General features: G+C 37.1%; 1 long non-coding RNA gene across 1 annotated transcript in view; it reads left to right on the top strand.

Moving 5' to 3' along the window:
- LOC138155865 (uncharacterized) overlaps positions 1-10,335 on the top strand; it is a 23,169-nt gene extending 12,834 nt beyond the window's left edge. Inside the window, exon 3 of the long non-coding RNA XR_011167014.1 lies at positions 10,205-10,335. This is a non-coding gene — a long non-coding RNA (uncharacterized lncRNA). The remainder of the gene's footprint in view (positions 1-10,204) is intronic.
- The last annotated feature ends 7,517 nt before the right edge of the window (positions 10,336-17,852 follow it).

Genomic DNA, 17,852 nt, shown 5'->3' with positions numbered 1-17,852 from the left:
CTCTCTCCCTCTCTCTCCCTCTCTCCCTCCCTCTCTCTCCCTCTCTCTCCTCTCCCTCTCTCCCTCCCTCTCTTCCTCTCTCTCCCTCTCTCTCTTTTCCTCTCTCCCCCTCTCCCCCTTACCTCCTCTCCCCTTCTCCCTCCCCCCTCTCTCACTCACACACACACACACACACACACACACACACACACAAATGAGCAATAAGAAAACCATGATACAAGCTCTTTTTCTGTGATGGACTTCCAATTTCTCTCCCTCTTTCCAATGGAGACCACCCTCACTTCACTTGAGGGATAATGATCACTAATTGATTACATATGTGTTCTCACACACCCATTTTGGGAATCTTTTAAGAGGCAACCATGATATCAACATATCATATTAATTATAGCAGAATGTAGAAATGTCTCCTGGCCTATTGAATTTTATTCCATAGAAAATTAAACATTCCTGAAGATAAGAAAAGTAAGCAAACATGCATTGGAAGATGCATCTTCTCTCTCCAGTATTATTTCTAGCTCTGGAAGACTGTAAGTTCCTTGAGGTTAGGGACGGCTTTTTTTTTTTAATCACTAGTATGCAGCACAGTACCTAGTACATAGCATGCATTTATAAATACTTGTTGACTATATGAATAACAATAAAGTTCCTGAAAATAAAATGGGTCACTGGAATACATCTTTAACATCTGAAGAGGAATGAATGTATTTACAAAGATAATTACTGACATCCCTATAAAGTCTTATGGTTTACAAAGCACCTTCCTCACAACAACCCTGTGACAAAGTCACTCCAAATATTAATTAGTCCTACTTAATAGCTGAGGAGAGTGAGACTCAGAAAAAGTATCCCAGAAAGTATTTCAGAAAGGTCTAACATCACACAGCTAGTATCAGTGCTAGGATTCAAACCCAGTTTTTCTAAGTCTCATTTTCTTTCTGCTACCTACCATGCTGCCCCTTGAATGTCAATAAGTTCATTAAACCTTTGATGTAGGGGAAAAGATATTGAATTGGGAGCCAGGAGACTTACTTTCAAGTCCCAGCTCTATAACTAACAACTTGTGTGGCCTTGGGCTCTTCATTTCACTTCAAGAACCTCAGATTCCCCATTGGCACAATAGGGAAGATGATTTTGTAATTACTCCCTCATAGGATTGTTGCAGGGAAAGGCTTCGTATACTTTAAAGCCCAATACAAATGTGAACTATTTTCTATAATTTTATTATTACTGTCACTACTACTTTTGCTCACACCAGTATTCAAAATGATGATAGTTTTCTCTCTTAGGTTTATGGTTACATTTTTCTTCTTTTTTAAAACAGATTATAACTGGCTTCTCTTTTCCTGCTAGCTTTCAAATCATCCCATTTAACCTCTGAAGGGTAATCCATGGCCCCAAGTCTGCTGGCTGCAATTTCAGCTTAAATGTTTCCATAACTTCCTAGTGAGTTGTCATTTTCAAGCCTTTCTTTATTAATTATTTAAACAATTTCCATTAGCTTATGGCTCTGCCTTAGTTCAGCCATTTTTCTTTCCCTGTTTAAGAAGTGAAAAACCGCCACCATAAGCTATAAATATGAGGCACCAGGAGGAGCAAATTGAAGCAGACAAATAGAAGCATGACTCATATTTCACCCATCCCTGGAGCAAATCCAGGGACTACCACGTTCTGGGAAGTGGTCTTAAATTGGCTTCATTTCCATATGGGAATTCAGAAGTTCTGAGGCCATGTTCAGAGAATCTTTTTTCTTTCCTTGCTTTTCATCATTCAGCTCATTTATGTAGGTATTCACTAAGGGCCACCACTATACGAAGAACTACAGGTGATGCAAAGAAGCATGAGACATGACTTCTGCCCTCAAGCAGCTTGTGACCCTATTGGACAGGCAAAATAAACATCACTTTTCCTTTCTCGGAGTATCTGTTTCTGCCAAGAGCACCAAAAGGAGAATCTCCGACTCTCTGAATTGGATAAGACCTCAGAAGTCATCTAGGTCAAATACCACCTGAAGTATGTATGCATCCTTCCTACAGCTTTCCAACAAGTAGTTGCCTAGTCTCTACCTAAATACATCTGAACAGGGAGATTTCGTTAGCTCATGAGTTACCCCAACCCACTTTGGGAAAGCTTTATCATTAGGAAACTTTTCTTCATTTCGACCAGAAATCAGCCTCCCCTGCAACTTCTATTAGTAGTTCTGTTCTCTGGGTCAAGCAGAATAAATCTGCTTCCTTTTAAAAATACTTAAAGACAGTGGAATGTCCATCCCTTTCCCTTTACAACTTCTCTTGGATAAATAGCTATACTTTCTTCAAGAGATCCTCATCAAAGAACAAGGGGATTTATTCTCCTAAGTCATCTTTTCACCCACCTTTTCATTTCTCACATTTAAGCAGCTACTAAGTTCTATTATTGCTATTTTTAAAAATTCTTGGACTTTTTCCTCTCCCACTGCCACCACATTAGTCCATGTCCTCACCACTTACAATAAGAGATTATATGCCATAGCCAGCTAGTTTCTCCAAACTTGAATCCACTCTGTATACTATTTCCAGATTGTTTCCAAAAGTACCATGCTTTAATCAAGCTACTTCTCTGCTCAAGAAACTACACGCGCACACACACACACACACACAAGATATTTATATCTTGTTACCTATCAAATCAAAACCAAAATCCTTGGCTGCCCTTTCAAAGACCTAGCACACAGTAGATATTTAATAATTACTTGTAGATTGGTTGACTACCTATCCAACCTTGTCTCTTATTATCTGAGAACTAGTTTACTCAAGTTTGGATATGGTAAGCATCCAGAAGGTTGTTCATCATATGATAGAATCCTTTGGCCCAAGTAACTCACAAACTGTCTAAGCCAACCAGGATCAGAACTATTTTGAAGTAATACCCAGCTTGTCTTGAAAGGCTTATTTTGAAGGTTGAATGAGACAATGTATTGAAAACTACTTTGGAAGGTATAAAATAGGGGTAAGGTGGCGCAGTGAATAGAGCACCAGCCCTGGAGTCAGGAGGACCTGAGTTCAAATCCAGCCTCAGACACTTGACACAATTACTAGCTGTGTGACCTTGGGCAAGTCACTTAACCCCAATTGCCCTCCAAAAAGCAAAAAAGAAAGGTATATAATACTGTTTTGCATTCATATTTACAAATTTAAGTAGATTTTTACTATTCCTCGCTTCCCTGAGGTCCTATCCTTACTCTCCAACTATTGAAATTCTATCTACTCTTCACCAAAAAAGGTGGGATATAAATAAATTCCTCTCTCTCTCTCTCTCTCTCTCTCTCTCTCTCTCTCTCTCTCTCTCCCTCTCTCTCTCCCTAAATGCTTATAGCATTTATACTCAAGACCACATGGGTGAACCTTTAGCTATGTGCAATTGTGTGCTATTAGCTATGGTTAATTGCTTCACCTGCATTAATATTATTTCTTTAATTAGACTGAGCCCCTTAAAGGTAAGAACCAGGTTTTCTATACTCTTTAATTCCCCATAGAACCTAAATCAGGTTCAGATGCACAGAAAGTGCTTAACATTTATTATGTCTTTATCTTTCCTAACGGTTATAAAAGAAAGTATCCAAAATATTAACTGCATCAGGTAACATGGTATAGGGGAAGGGAAAATTAATCAATTAATAAACAAGCATTTATTAAACACTTATTATTTATTGACTGGGGATACAAATCAAAAGAAAAAAGCATCTGAGTTCAAGTAGTTCACATTTTTATGGGGGAAGACAAAATGTATATAAGTTAGTATGCAGAGGATACTTACAAATAAGATGCATGGTAACATTAGAGGGTAAAGGTATGGTGCTAAGGAGAAAAGAGGAAAAGGTAGGATTTGAGTTGTCTTGAAGTAGATCAGGGAAAATAGGAGGTAGAGATGAGGAAGGAAAATGTGGAGGGAAGAGTGGATTCAAAGGCACAGAGATAAAAGATGAAACATAATGTGTGAAGAATAGACATTAGGCAACTATGACTGAACATCTGCCGTGCTCTCCTGATTTGTGATTCCTTCCTTGGGGCCATCATTTTAGGAAAGACCTTTGCCATGCTTCTCTTCACTCATTCATGGACTTTATTTTCTTTTTCCTTGCCAGCTGCCTTACTGCCCTAGAGAAATCTCTGTCCTGGGGCTCTGCTATTTTTTTCAACTCTCACTCCCCATAGGGGTAGCCCTGCCAGAAAGAGGAAGGGGAAGAGTCTGCTAAGGAAAGGGCCCACAAAGCCATTTCTCTGGGCATTGCGCAGGAAGAGGAAGCCTCTTTCCATGAAGGCACACAGGAGAGTCTCCCTGTGGTTCCTTAGGGGTCAGAAGTCCAAATTAGGAGAAATAACAGTCAACTTCATCCCCATGCTGATGAATCCTGGAAAACAAGGGAAGTCCCTAACTACCATGCTTCATGCTGCATTAGGAAATACTCCAGTGCTATACCTAAATGAATATTGCCTTTATTTTAGTCTGAGTTGAGCTGCAATGTTGGCTGAGAACAAAGTTGCCATGAAATCAGCTGATTTCTATCTGCACTCAGCTTGCATTCAGGAGACAGAAGCTTTTTTCTTCTCAAATATTCAATTCTCTGTTCTATAATACTCCTGTAACTTTGATAATTTATTCCAAAGAAGACTCTAGAATGTCTTCAATAATCCTGATTTTTATAACCAAAAAAAGATGTCTTTTGATGTAACAATCTTAAAAGGTATGTAGTATGCTACTAGAAAGAAATTTAGTGCTTCATTTCCATTCTAACATAAAGAAATATGGAATAGTATTAAATTATATCCTAGGTATAGATGGTTTTCACATGGATGGTTATAAAGATTACTCCATGACTTTCATCTGTGCCTTCTTTTTTTTAAGAAAGTCTTTAACCTCATCTCCTTCCACTGGGAGTCCCTCCTTTCTCTTTGAAGAACATTCTACCCTTCTCTAGCATTGGGCCCCAGTCTTTACTAATCCAAGTAAAAGGAGAGTACAAAAAAATCTTTGTGCACAGGACTGGCAATCCAAAAGGAATGCTAGGATTCAGCCTGGTTCATGTGACTGAATGTCTGTGTTTGTACAACTCCCCTTCATAGTCTTCTAATATAGAGACAGCATGATAGAGTGGAAAGTACACTACATTTAGTCAAGAAACCAACCATTCAGATAGGTCACTTGATTTGGGTTCATTTCCTCAAATAGAAAATTTAGGGGTTGGACTAGATCCAGCAAAAATCCTACAGACTTGTCCCCTTTTGCATCCCTAGTACACAAAAACCAAAACCAAACAGTATCCTGCTAGCATATTCCTCTGCTGATAACATGGGTCTCCATTCTAAAATTCAAATGTTCTCCATGTAATTCCCCCTACTCATACTACTTGTATCCATCCTTCACACACATTTCTTGTATACACACTCTATTGCATTTTTAAAAATCCCCTAGCCCTCACTTTCTTTCTCTCTTTCACTGTGACTTATGGAAGCCCTATGGGTCATCCTTCTGTAAGTAAACTATTTTATCCTAAAAGCATTTCTTTTATTTAATCAGTTCAAATCTGTCTCCTCCCCACCTCCAAAAAGAAATAAAGGGGCGGCTAGGTGGCATGGTGAATAGAGCACCGGCTCTGGAGTCAGGAGGACCTGAGTTCAAATTTGGCCTCACGCACTTAACACAAAAACTAGCTGTGTGACTTTGGGCAAGTCACTTAATCCAAATAGCCCTCCAAAAAGGAAAGAAAGAAAGAAAGAAAGAAAGAAAGAAAGAAAGAAAGAAAGAAAGAAAGAAAGAAAGAAAGAAAGAAAGAAAGAAAGAAAGGAAGGAAGGAAGGAAGGAAGGAAGAAAACATTTGTTACCAACATATAGTCAAGTAAAAAAAAGTTCTTACACTGGCTATTTAAAAAAAATTTAATTTGCACTGACTTCTTCACCTCTTTATGAGAAAAAACGGGCATCATGAGCCCTGTGGAATCATGGTAGATCATTGTGCTGATCAAAGTTCCCAAGTCTTTCAAAGTTATCTTTACAAAGTTTATCTTTCCAAAGTTGTCATTGTATAAATTGTTCCCCTGGTTCTAATCATATCACTCTGCGTCAGTTCATACAAATCTTTCCAGATTTTTCTGAAACCATTGCTCTTTATCATTTCTTACAAAACAATAGTATTCCATCACATGTATATACAATAATTAGTTCAGTCATTCCCTAACTGATGGATACTGTCTTGGTTTCCAGTTCTTTGCCACAATAAAGGGAACTGCTACATTTTTCTACATCATTAAAGTTTGTTCTGCTTAAGACAAATTCCTTCCTTAATCTACCCTCCTTTTCCCCTTTTAAAATTTCTCAACTGAATGACATGTATTTCTATACCCAACCACGTGTATTCTTCCTTTTTTGTGACACAACATATGAGAATGAGATTCAAGTGTCATCTGCTCCTCATACCCTTTCCATCTTGTTAATATTTTACTTACACAAATTATGTGAGATAATTTTCTGAATCCTTAGCTTCCCCCTTTTCATTCTAGTATATTCCTCTCTACCTCCCTTTTCATTCTTCTAAGATTATCAAAATATAACAGAACCACCCCCAAGCCCTCTAATTAGATTTCCTCTATGATCACTAATGATAAGGATCAGTGGGGACACATATCATCTCTCTACATTAGGACATAAACAGTTTATCCCTTAGTCCTTCAGGTTTCTCTTGATTCCTGTGACAAAATTTCATGACAAAATTTCTATGCAGTTCTGATCTTTTCATCAGGAATGCTTGGAAATCCTCTATTTCATTAAAGGCTTATTTTTCCTCTCATTGGATTATTTTTAGCCTTATTAAGTTATTCTTAGTAGTAAACCTTTATCTTTTGCTTTCTGGAATATTATATTCTAAGCTCTCCATTCCTTAATAGTGGTGGCTGCTAAATCATGTGCAAAACTTATGATTCCTTGATACTTGAATTTTTTCTTTCTGTATGTTTCTAAAATGTTTGTCTTAGCCATGGAAACTCTAGATTCTGGTTATAATGTTGCTGGGAGTTTTCCTTTTGGGACTTCTTTTAGGAGGTAAATAGCAGGTGCTTTCTATTTTGACTTCCCACCACTCTGGTGAGATTCTTTTTTTTTTTTTGCTTATTCTTTCAGCCTATTTCTTGACTTTATGTTAGGTGTTTATGCTCTACTTTCTTCTGGAGAGAATGTCCAAGCTGCCCTCGTGTCTTCTAGTTCTTACTAATGCTTTCTTATGACATTGAGTATTGTGTTATTCTAAGATCTCAGGGACAGCTCAGGTTGGGAACATACAAACTTTCAGTGTTCCCAAAGTGGTATGGTGTAGGGTGTAAGTGATTTCTATCCTCCTTGTCTGAAATACCTGACCCAAGTTTGCATCTGAGCAATATATCTTCAGGCTTGCCCCTTGTTGAAGTGCCAGTTGACTGCTGTTATTATCAGCCAGTTGGAAAGTTCTACTGGTTCACAGTGACCCTTTTGGTCTGAGATTCCTGTCATATGTATTCCACTGCAGGCTTCAAATTAGCCTGGAAGATGGAACTGAGATTCTCCCATTCTTTTCCTTTGGTCAGTCACAAAGTTGCTGCTTGATTTAGAACTTCAAGACTTTGAACTGTTCCTCAGCCAGGAATGCTACATCTAGGGACAAGTCCTCTCCTTAGTCCTTAGTCAGTCCTTGATTTGTGACCTGGAACTTCGTAGTGAGCAATAAAGTTGCTAATCAGCACCTATCCTTGCATCTGCACAAGTTTAGGCCTCTCTGTACTTTTTTTTTTTTTTTGCTTTTTTTGGGAACTCTGTTTGCCCCGGTGCACAGCCTCTCTCCACACTAAGATAATTGAATGATTTGTTTGGTCTAGAAATTTTAACCAGTTCTACAAACCTCTCTATCTATGCTGACCTGGGCCAGAATAATGAGACGTTGTGATCATTCTTAATTAACTTCCTTTAATTTATTAATTAACTTTGTGATAAGGATTCAGTCTAGTGTATTTTTTTAGACCTGTTTGGATGAATTGTGGGGTAGAAATTGGTTGTACTTCTTCTTACTACTCTTGCCATCTTGGCTCTGCCACTCCTAAACTGGAGCCTCATTCTCTCTCTCTCTCTCTCTCTCTCTCTCTCTTTCTCTCGCTAATTTTCTCTAAGGACACCAGGAGGAATCTAATGAAATTTAATAGGGATTAATAAAAAGTTTTACACATGGCTTCAAAAAATCATCTTCACAACAGACAAAATTAATGTACTGAGGATAAGAAGGGAAGTAATTGAATAGGAAAAATCCTTTGTATCAAATTTCTTTGATAAGAATTTGGAATCCAAGGTCCATAAACTATCTATCTATTCACACTTAGATATGTGTGTGACTAAATAACCATTCCCGAAAGATAAGTGCTCAAAGGATATGAACAAACAGTTCTCAAAAATTTTGCAAAGTATTCACAAATGAAAGTGTGCACCAAGAAATGCAAGTCAAAATCCTGAGGTTTCAACTCATACCTTGTCAATTGACAAAGATTACAAAAAATAGTAATGGTCAATATTGGAAGGATTGTGGAATGATAGGCATACTAATACATTGTTGGTGGAATTGTGAAATGGGCTAATACCCTAAGAAAGCTATGTATGTATGTGTATGTGTGTGTGTGTGTGTGTGTGTGTGTGTGTGTGTATCAACTGGGCGATGGCTAAACAAATTGTGGTACATTAATACAATGGAATATTACTGCCGTGTTTCCCCAGTAATAAGACACTGTCTTATTAAGTTTTTGGACAGAAAAACACCAGAGGGCTTATTTTCAGGGGAGGGCTTATTTTAATGAACATTGACAGCAATTTTAATAAACAGGTAAACGTGAACAAAAAAATGTACCTTTATTCAATAAGCAAATTACTGGGGAAGAACAGGATGACACGCTCACTGCTGCAGCTCTGATTGGATGCAGCTCGGAGCGCAGCGTGCGTTTCACGGGGGGGGAGGGGAACGACGGTGCATACAGAGGGTACCGTAATGTAGCATGTAGCGCAAGGGATCACCTTCACTACAGTAGCAATCTCAATAGGGCTTATTTTCGGGGGAGGGCTTATTTTAGAGGAATCTTACACAGTAAGGGGAGGGCTTATTTTTGGGATAGGTCTTATTATCGGGGAAACATGGTATGCTGTAAGAAATGATGTATGTAATAAATACAGAGAAGCATGGAAAGATCTACATGAATTGATATGGAATGAAGTCAGTAGAGCCAAAAAAACAACATACACAGTAACTATAACAACGTAAATGGAAAGAATAACCACACAGTTAAAAATCAAAAGTGAAGGCAATAAAATTATAAAGATAAAGCATGACTCAAAAGAAACATGAGAAGATACTTCCAACGCATGCTTTTCATGGAGGTGGAAGGTCCACAAGTGTCATACATTGCATGTTGTACTGAATTATTTTCCTCTTTAATGAAATACTATTTGCTATATGGGATGGCTCTGCAGGGATGGGGAAAGGGAAGGATATTGGGGATAACTATGATGACTTAAGAAATAGAAAACATCAGTAAAAACTTATTTTAAACAATCATCTTCAAAAGTATAAGGTGGGGAACTCTTAGGAAGGAATTTGTCTAGAAAATGATCTGGGGATTGACATTGTTGTCAAGAAAGTCAATACAATTTTAGGCTGCATAGTGAGACATCCTGTCCAGGGGTAGGGAAGTGATTTATTTGTTGTCTTCTGCTCTGGTCAGACATTCTAGAAAGGACACTATAATGTAGAGATTTCCCAGAAGAGAATTTCAAGCTTGTTTCATATTTGCAAGAGTAGAGATACGCATAATAACTGCCTTTAAGTACCTGAAGGACTGACAAGTAGAAAAGAGGAAATGCTTTTCAGCCTTGAGGAAAGAACTGGAAACAGTGAGTAGAAGTTGGAGAAAAAAGCGAATTTAGACTTGAGATAAAGAAAAACTTCTTAGAGCTGTCCAAAAGTAAAATATCTTCCAGGAGGGTGTGGGAACGTTATTTTTTTTTTAAATCTAGTAACAAACCGGCACCTGCTTGTTTTAAGCACAGAAGAGGTTAGTTTACACTATACCCAGCAGATACTGTGCATCCCACTAACCAAAAGCAAAGCTCTCCAAAGTACAGAATCACAGAATTTTAAAATTAGAAATATCCCTTCTTTTCACAGGCGAAGGAATGTAAGCAAAGAGAAATGAAATACCTCGTGCAAGGTCATGAAGCTCATCAATTACAACAGCAGGACTGGGATCCACATCTTCTTCTTGCAGTCCAGTGTTCTTGCTACCTGAACTATTATTGGGGGAAGGGGAGAGAGGAGTGTTACATTTCTGAAGAAGACAAACTGTTTATACATGTGCTAGAAAAATGGAATTAGTGTCCTTTTCATCTTTGCATACATAGGTGTGTATGTGTGTGTGTGTGTGTGTGTGTGTGTGTGTGCATTAGGTCATTTTAGGAGTTGGCATCACAACCCATTGTCTTTATTTCTGTGTGCTTTCAAAGATCAACAGTGGGATATTTTACTTTTGCTCAAAGTTTCTTTTCCATTTAAGCACCTAAAAGGATGATCCATTTCAACATTAAATCATTGCCACAAGAGTATTCCCCAACTTACTAAGTTTTAAAGATAGATCTATACTAAAGCTCAAGCATATTATAAACTATTATTCATTCTGGCTTCCTTGCATTAATAAATCAATATGCATTCATTAAGCAACTGTTACAGGCCAGGAATGGTGCTACATACCAGGGATACAAAGCCAAAAGTGAAATAATCCCTGACCTTGAGAAGTTTAAAATTTAGCAAGGAGATTCAACATACAAAATTAAAAAAAATTAAGATAGTTTTAGAAGAAGGTACTAGCAGTTTCGGAACAAAGGTGGGGAATAAAAATGGCTTTATGTAAAAGGTTGTACTTAAATTGAACCTTGAAGGAAGCTAGTAGAGATATAGGATGATAGCTTGAGGGGATGGTAGGATTTAGGGAGCGTTTCATCATTTCAGAGATTGCTGCAATTCACTGGTACTCAACTTCATCAGTACTCTCTGCTGCCTGTGTTTCTCTGATTGGAGAGCCAGAGGGAGGAGCAAAAAACCATACCCAAAGCCCCCCTTTAAAGAAGCTTAGACAATTCTTCATTGCCTATCATATGCACTGCTTGGTTTTGACTCTACCATCATCATGTCCCCATGGTAGGTACCTTTACCTCCTCCTTACCCCACTTTGAGTTTCCTTTTGTGTGAGGTCTCCTCTCTCTTACTCTCTCCATAACACACACACACAAACAAACACACACGTATATGTATGTGTATGTATAATATATATATATATATATATATATATATATATATATATATGTATCAGCAGAGAAGTGGTCTCATGGCTTTCAAAGCTTCTAAAGGAGTCCAGGAGGTGATATACTTTGGAGCAAAGGTCTATGCATGAATATAGATAAGCATGGTAGATTCTGTTGCTATTGTTCAAACATTTCGGTTATGTCCAACTCTTTGTGACCCTATTTGTGGTTTTCTTGGGAAATACACCGAAGAGGTTTGCCATTTCCTTTTCCAGTTCATTTTACAGATGAAGAAACTGAGGCAAACAGGATTAAGTGACTTGCCCAATGTCACACAGCTAATTTTTGAGGGTGGATTTGAATTCAGGTTTTCCTAACTCTAGGGTCAGTACTCTATCCCTATGCCCTACCTAGCTATGATGTGTTCTAAGCTAAGCTATTCAGATAAAAGCTCTAGCTGGCCCAATCTTTACTCCATGGTATCTCCTCTATCTACTTTGGGAAGCAGTTAACCATTTCCCATTAAAACAGGAAAAGTACTTCCAATAATAATTTACATTTGTGACATAGTTCTAGTGACAATAATGTTTAATTTTAACTTGTTGACCATTAAGTTACAGAATTTGAAAGGAACTAAATTACTCTCAAGCCCGACTGTTCTTCTTTTAGGTTAAATACAAAGAAAGATAATTGATAGCTGAGACATCCAGAAATTCATAAGAGATAAGATCCAAGCAAGGAATCAGTTGTAAAACTGACGCCCTCAAATGCTTATACACAAATGCCCTAAATTTAGGTAATAAATAAGAGGAATTAGAGGTCCTAACACAAAAAGACATATTTTACCTCACTGATATCACTGAGATTTGGTGGGATGCAAAACATGGCTCTGGATGGGTATACTTTATTCGAAAGAAATAGAAGCACGAGAGAAGGGGGATAGCATTATAATTAAGAAAGTATACACATTTAAAGAAATCAGGGAACCAGAGGGGTACACCATGATGGAGAATATCAAAGATGGGAGAAATAGAAGTGATTTTATGATTGAGTGTATTACAGACACCTAGATGGAAAGGAGAAACAGATGAGGAGTTTGGGGAACAGAACACATTTGTGCTTCAGAGGCATGATAGAATAGTGTATTGATGTGGAACATCAAATATACAAACATGTGAGTTTTCTCTATTTCAATCTCCCCATCTCTCTGACAATAGCAGAGCAGCTAGTAACTTCCATTCTTGTCTCAACTACTTATTTTTCAATTTGCCTTTGTGAAAATATAAGGGGAAATTTTGTTTTGGATTGATTTCTCACTAAACAGGAAGATGGGGGGCAAGTAGGTGGCACAGTAGACATTGCTGACCCTGCAGTCAGGAAGACTGGAGTTCAAATCCTGTCTCAGACACTTAGTAGCAGTGTGATCCTGGCCAAGTCACTTAACTCTGTTTACCTCAGTTTCCTCATCTGTAAAATGAGTGTAAGAATGAAATGGCAAACCACTCCATCATCTTTGCCAAGAAAACCCCAAATAGAGTCAGAAGAGTCAAACACAACTGAAAAACAATTCAACAAACAATAACAAATAGGAGGAACTGGTTGCTGGGGTAAAGATGATAAAGAAATTTAGGGGTAGAGGATGTGACCAGTTAATCTCAGAATTTGTTAAAAAAAAAGGTCATTTGGGCATAGTGTGATATGTGAACTAAATTTTATTTAAACCAATTGTTTCTATATGAATCTGTTGAGATATACATTCAATCTACCCGGCATATAACTTATATCTATAGTCAACTACCAGACTGTCAACCCATACTCTACACCGTGCGGTCTACTGCATGTATTATTGGTGTGCATTTGCTCTGAATGGCACTCTAAGGTCAGTCAATAAAAGTTTATTAAGTGTTTACTATGTGCCAGTCACTGTTCTAAGGGTTAGGGATATGAAAAAAGGTCAAGGAACTAGAATTCAACTGTGGGATGCAACATGTAAATTACTATTTACATAAAGGATGTAAGGTGTAAATGAGAAGTAATCTAGAGGGAAGATACAAACAGTGAGGCTGGGAGTGGGTAGGGAAAGGCCTCTTGAAGAAGGTTGAATTCAAAATGAACATTTGAGGAAGTCAAGAAAGCTAGGGGATGGGAGTGAGGAAAGAGAATATGCTAGGCATGGACCACAGCTGGTAAAATTGCCCAGTCAGGGAGGAGAAAAAATGTTTTGTGCGAGGAAGAGCTAAGAGGCTAGTATCACTAGATTGTAGAGAATGAGGAGGGCAATAAGAATACTGGAAAGTTGGAAAGGGTCAGCCTATAAAAGGACTTTAAAAGTCAAACAGAATACTTTATATTTGATTCTGGAAGTAATATGGAACCCCTGGAGTTTACTGAGGATGACATGGTCATTTCTGTGCTTTAGGCAGAACACTTTGATAGCTGAGAGGTAGAGTGACTGGAGGGGAAAGAGATTTGAGGCAGGAAATAGAACAAGCAAGCTACTATAGTGGTATAGGTATGAGGTGATGAGACTCTATTCCAAGAGAATGTCTGTGTAGAGAAAGGAATATATACGAAAGATGTGAAGGTAGAAAGGGCACGACTTGGCAAGTGATTTGGGTAAGCTTCATTTATTACTAATCTTTCTAGCATTTTTAACAGGAATGAGTGCTGTATATAGTCAAAAGTTTTTTTTGCCATCTATTGAAGTATTCATGTCTAATATGGTCAATTATATTTATAGTTTTCCTAATATTGAACCCTACCTGCAATTCTGGTATATATTCAACTTCTTCAAGAGGCCTTTCCCTACCCACTCCTACCGCCACTGCTTGTATCTTCCCTCTGAGATTACTTCTCATTTACACCTTACATCTTTTATGTAGATAGTAATTTATATGTTACCTCCCACATCTGAATTTGAGCTCCTTGACATTTTTTTCTGTATCAAGTATATTTCTTATAAACATATTTTTAGATTCTGGTTTCTAACCAATTCTATTATCCTCTTCCATTTTATGGCTAAGTTCATCCCAATCACATTTACAGTTATGATTGCTAACTATATTTCTCCCCATTCTTTCTCTGATACTTTACTTTCTCTTCTTCCCCTACTTCCCCTTTTAAGAGACTGTTTCTGATTAATACCTCCCTTAATCTATGTGTGATCTTTGTGATAAATGGCTATAATCTCTTTGCTAGAATTTTATTTAAAAATTTACATTAATATTCATTAGGGAATGTAGCAGCAAGCACCCCAAGCGTCCTCAGGGTTTGCTGCCACCACAGGTTCTTGGATCTGCTTTGTTAAAGGAAAGCAACTCAAAATGGGTTAACAAGCTTACTTTAATCAGTCAGACATATATCGTTTACCTTGTTCAGGGGAAAAGGTCAGCACCCCGAACTTCAAAGTACACAGACAGAATTATCAAGACAGAAACAGATCTAGTAGACAGATTTCAAACTGTCCAACCATCACATCCATACCCAGTCAACATCTGGGTTTCAACATCTGGGTTTTTTCAAAGCCGGGGGACTCTCAACAACGGCTTCCCAGAATTCAGATCAAATCACAGAACACTTCTCAAAGTGAGTCCCAAAACAAAGTTACACATCAGGGCTTATATAGCCTTCTCCTGGCTCAGAGAATGTAACAACCTTATTGACTCACTGGCCAATCAAGAAGTATCTATTGAAAAACAAGCCTCCCACCCCAGGCTTCAGGTGCACTTTAGCCTAGGGACAGGGAAGATCTTCCAAATTTGCATTCCCATTACAGGGAATTGGTCAAATTTTTTTCTGTTTTGACTCACCCTGGTTTATATGTATCAAGACCATATTTGTATCATAGAAGGAATTTAATATCACCACTTCTTTACATATTTTTTCAGCATATGTAGTATTGGAATTGCTCTTTAAATGTTTGGTAGAATTTGTAAATCCATTGGTTCTGGGTTTTTTTTCTTTGGAAATTCATTGATGGTTCATTCAATTTCTTTTTCTATAATACGGTTATTTTTCTATTTTGTATTCTGTTAATCTAGACAATTTATATTTTTGTAAATATTCATCCATTTCATTCAGTTTTATTGATATAGTTATTTAAAATAGCTTCTAATTGATTGTTTTTTATTTCTTCTTCATTGGTTATAGATTTTACTTTTTTCATTTTTAATACAAGTAATTTTTCTTTTAATTGGGGGGTTTAAAATTTTTGGTTTTCTAGCTTTTAAAAGTATATGAACAATTTGTTGCTTTGCTCTTTCTCTTGTATTGATGAACATGTTTAGAAATAGATGTTTTCCTTTAAATATTGCTCTGGTTTCATCTCACAAATTTTGGTATGTTTTCTCATTGTTGTCATCTTTAATTAAATTGTTTTTATAAATTTTTATTTTACCCACTCATTTTTTTTGCAGGGGACCTTGAAATTTTTTTTGTCTTTATTAATTTGTTTACTTTTAGTTTACAAGATTCATTACCACAATTCCTTGAGTTTCAAATTTTCTCTTCCTCTCCCACTGCCACCCATGGTGTCATACAATCAAGTATAGTATCTGAAAATACTTTCACATTAGGGATTACTCAGGTTATAAAGAAGGGTTGTAACAGATGGAATGAAGAATGGGAAAGAGGAAACAAAACCAAACAAGAAAACAAAAAAGGGCAGGTAGTTTGCTTCAATCTGGGTTCAATCTCAGTTCTTTCTCTGAATGTAAACATCTCTCTCCATCATGAGTCTTTTGAGGTTGACTTATGACTCTGGATTGCTGAGAAGAGTCCAGTTTATCAAAGTTGGTCACACATACGTTGTGTCTGTAATTGTGTACAAATTCCTCCTGGCTCTACTCTTCTCACTCAGCATCAGTTCGTATAAGCCTCTCCAGGTAAATATGAAGTCCATTTGCTCCTTGTTTCTTATTGCACAATAGTATTCCATAACACGCATATACCACAACTTATTCAGCCATTCCCCAATCGATGGGCAACCCCTTAATTTCCAATTCTTTGCTACCACAAAAAGAGCTGCTATAAATATTTTTGTACATATGGGTCTTTTTCCCACTTCTATGATCTCTTTGGGATACAAACCTAGAAGTGGTATTGCTAGGTCAAAGGGTATGAAATTATTTATAGCCCTTTGGGCATAATTCCAGATTGCTTTCCAGAATGGTTGGATCAGTTCACAAGTCCATCACCATTGGTGTTCCAATTTGTTCACATCCTCTCCAGCATTTGTCATTTTCTTGTTTTGTCATCTTAGCCAATCTGACTGGTGAGATGTGGTACCTCAGAGTTGTTTTATTTGCATTTCTCTAATCAATAGTGATTTAGAGCATTTTTCATATGCTTATAAATATCTTTAATTTCTTCCTCTGAAAACTGCCTATTCATATCCTTTAACCATTTATCAATTGGGGAATGACTTGTATTCTTATATATTTGACTCAATTCTCTGTATATTTTAGAAATGAATCCTTTATCAGTGACAGTTGCAAAAATTCTTTCCCAATTTTCCACTTCCCTCTTAATCCTGGTTACATTGGCTTTGTTTGTACAGAAGCTTTTCAATTTAATGTAATCAAAATTATCCATATTGCATTTTATAATGCCCTCTAATTCTTGTTTGGTCATAAAGTCTTCCCCTCTCCACAAATGTGACAGGTAAACTATTCCTTGCTTTCCCAGATTGCTTAGAGTATCAGCCTTTATACCTAAATCATGCACTCATTTTTAGACTTGATTTTGGTATATGGTGTTAGATAATGGTCTATGCCCAGTTTCTGCCATACTATATTCCAGTTTTCCCAGAAGTTTTTATCAAATAGTGAGTTCTTATCCCAAAAACTGGGGTCTTTGGGTTTATCAAACAGTAGATTACTATAGTCATTGACTGCTGAGTCTTGTGTACCCAATCTATTCCATTGATCCACTACTCTATTCCTCAGCCAGTACCAAGTAGTTTTGAAGACTGCTGCTTTATAGTACAAATTAAAATCTGGTATAGCTAGTCCACCATCCCTAGCATTTCTTTTCATTAATTCCCTTGATATTCTGGACCTTTTGTTCTTCCAAATGAATTTTGTTACTATTTTTTTTCTAGCTCTATAAGGTAGTTTTTTGATAAAGTGATTGGTATGGCACTAAATATATAATTTAATTTAGATAAAATTGTCATTTTTATTATATTAGCTCGACCCAGCCACGAGCAATTGATGTCTTTCCAATTAGTTAGATCTGACTTTATCTGTTTATGTAGTTGTGTTCACAAAGGTCTTGGGTTTGTTTTGGCAGGTAGATGCCCAAATATTTTATACTACCTACAGTAACTTTAAATGGGTTTTTGCTTTCTATCTCTTGCTGTTGAATTTCATTAGAAATATACAGGAATGCCGAGGATTTATGTGGGTTTAATTTATATCCTGCAACTTTGCCAAATTTATTTATTGTCTCAAGTAGTTTTTTACTCAATTCTCTAGGATTGTCTAAGTATATCATCATATCATCTGCAAAGAGTGATA

Source organism: Petaurus breviceps, unplaced genomic scaffold (genome assembly GCF_028583685.1).
Source record: "Petaurus breviceps papuanus isolate PSGF00001 unplaced genomic scaffold, PetGlider_PUasm1.0 98, whole genome shotgun sequence".
Taxonomy (NCBI): Eukaryota; Metazoa; Chordata; class Mammalia; order Diprotodontia; family Petauridae; genus Petaurus; species Petaurus breviceps.
Note: the sequence above shows the minus strand (reverse complement) of the source record. Positions and strands in the feature narration are given on the sequence as shown.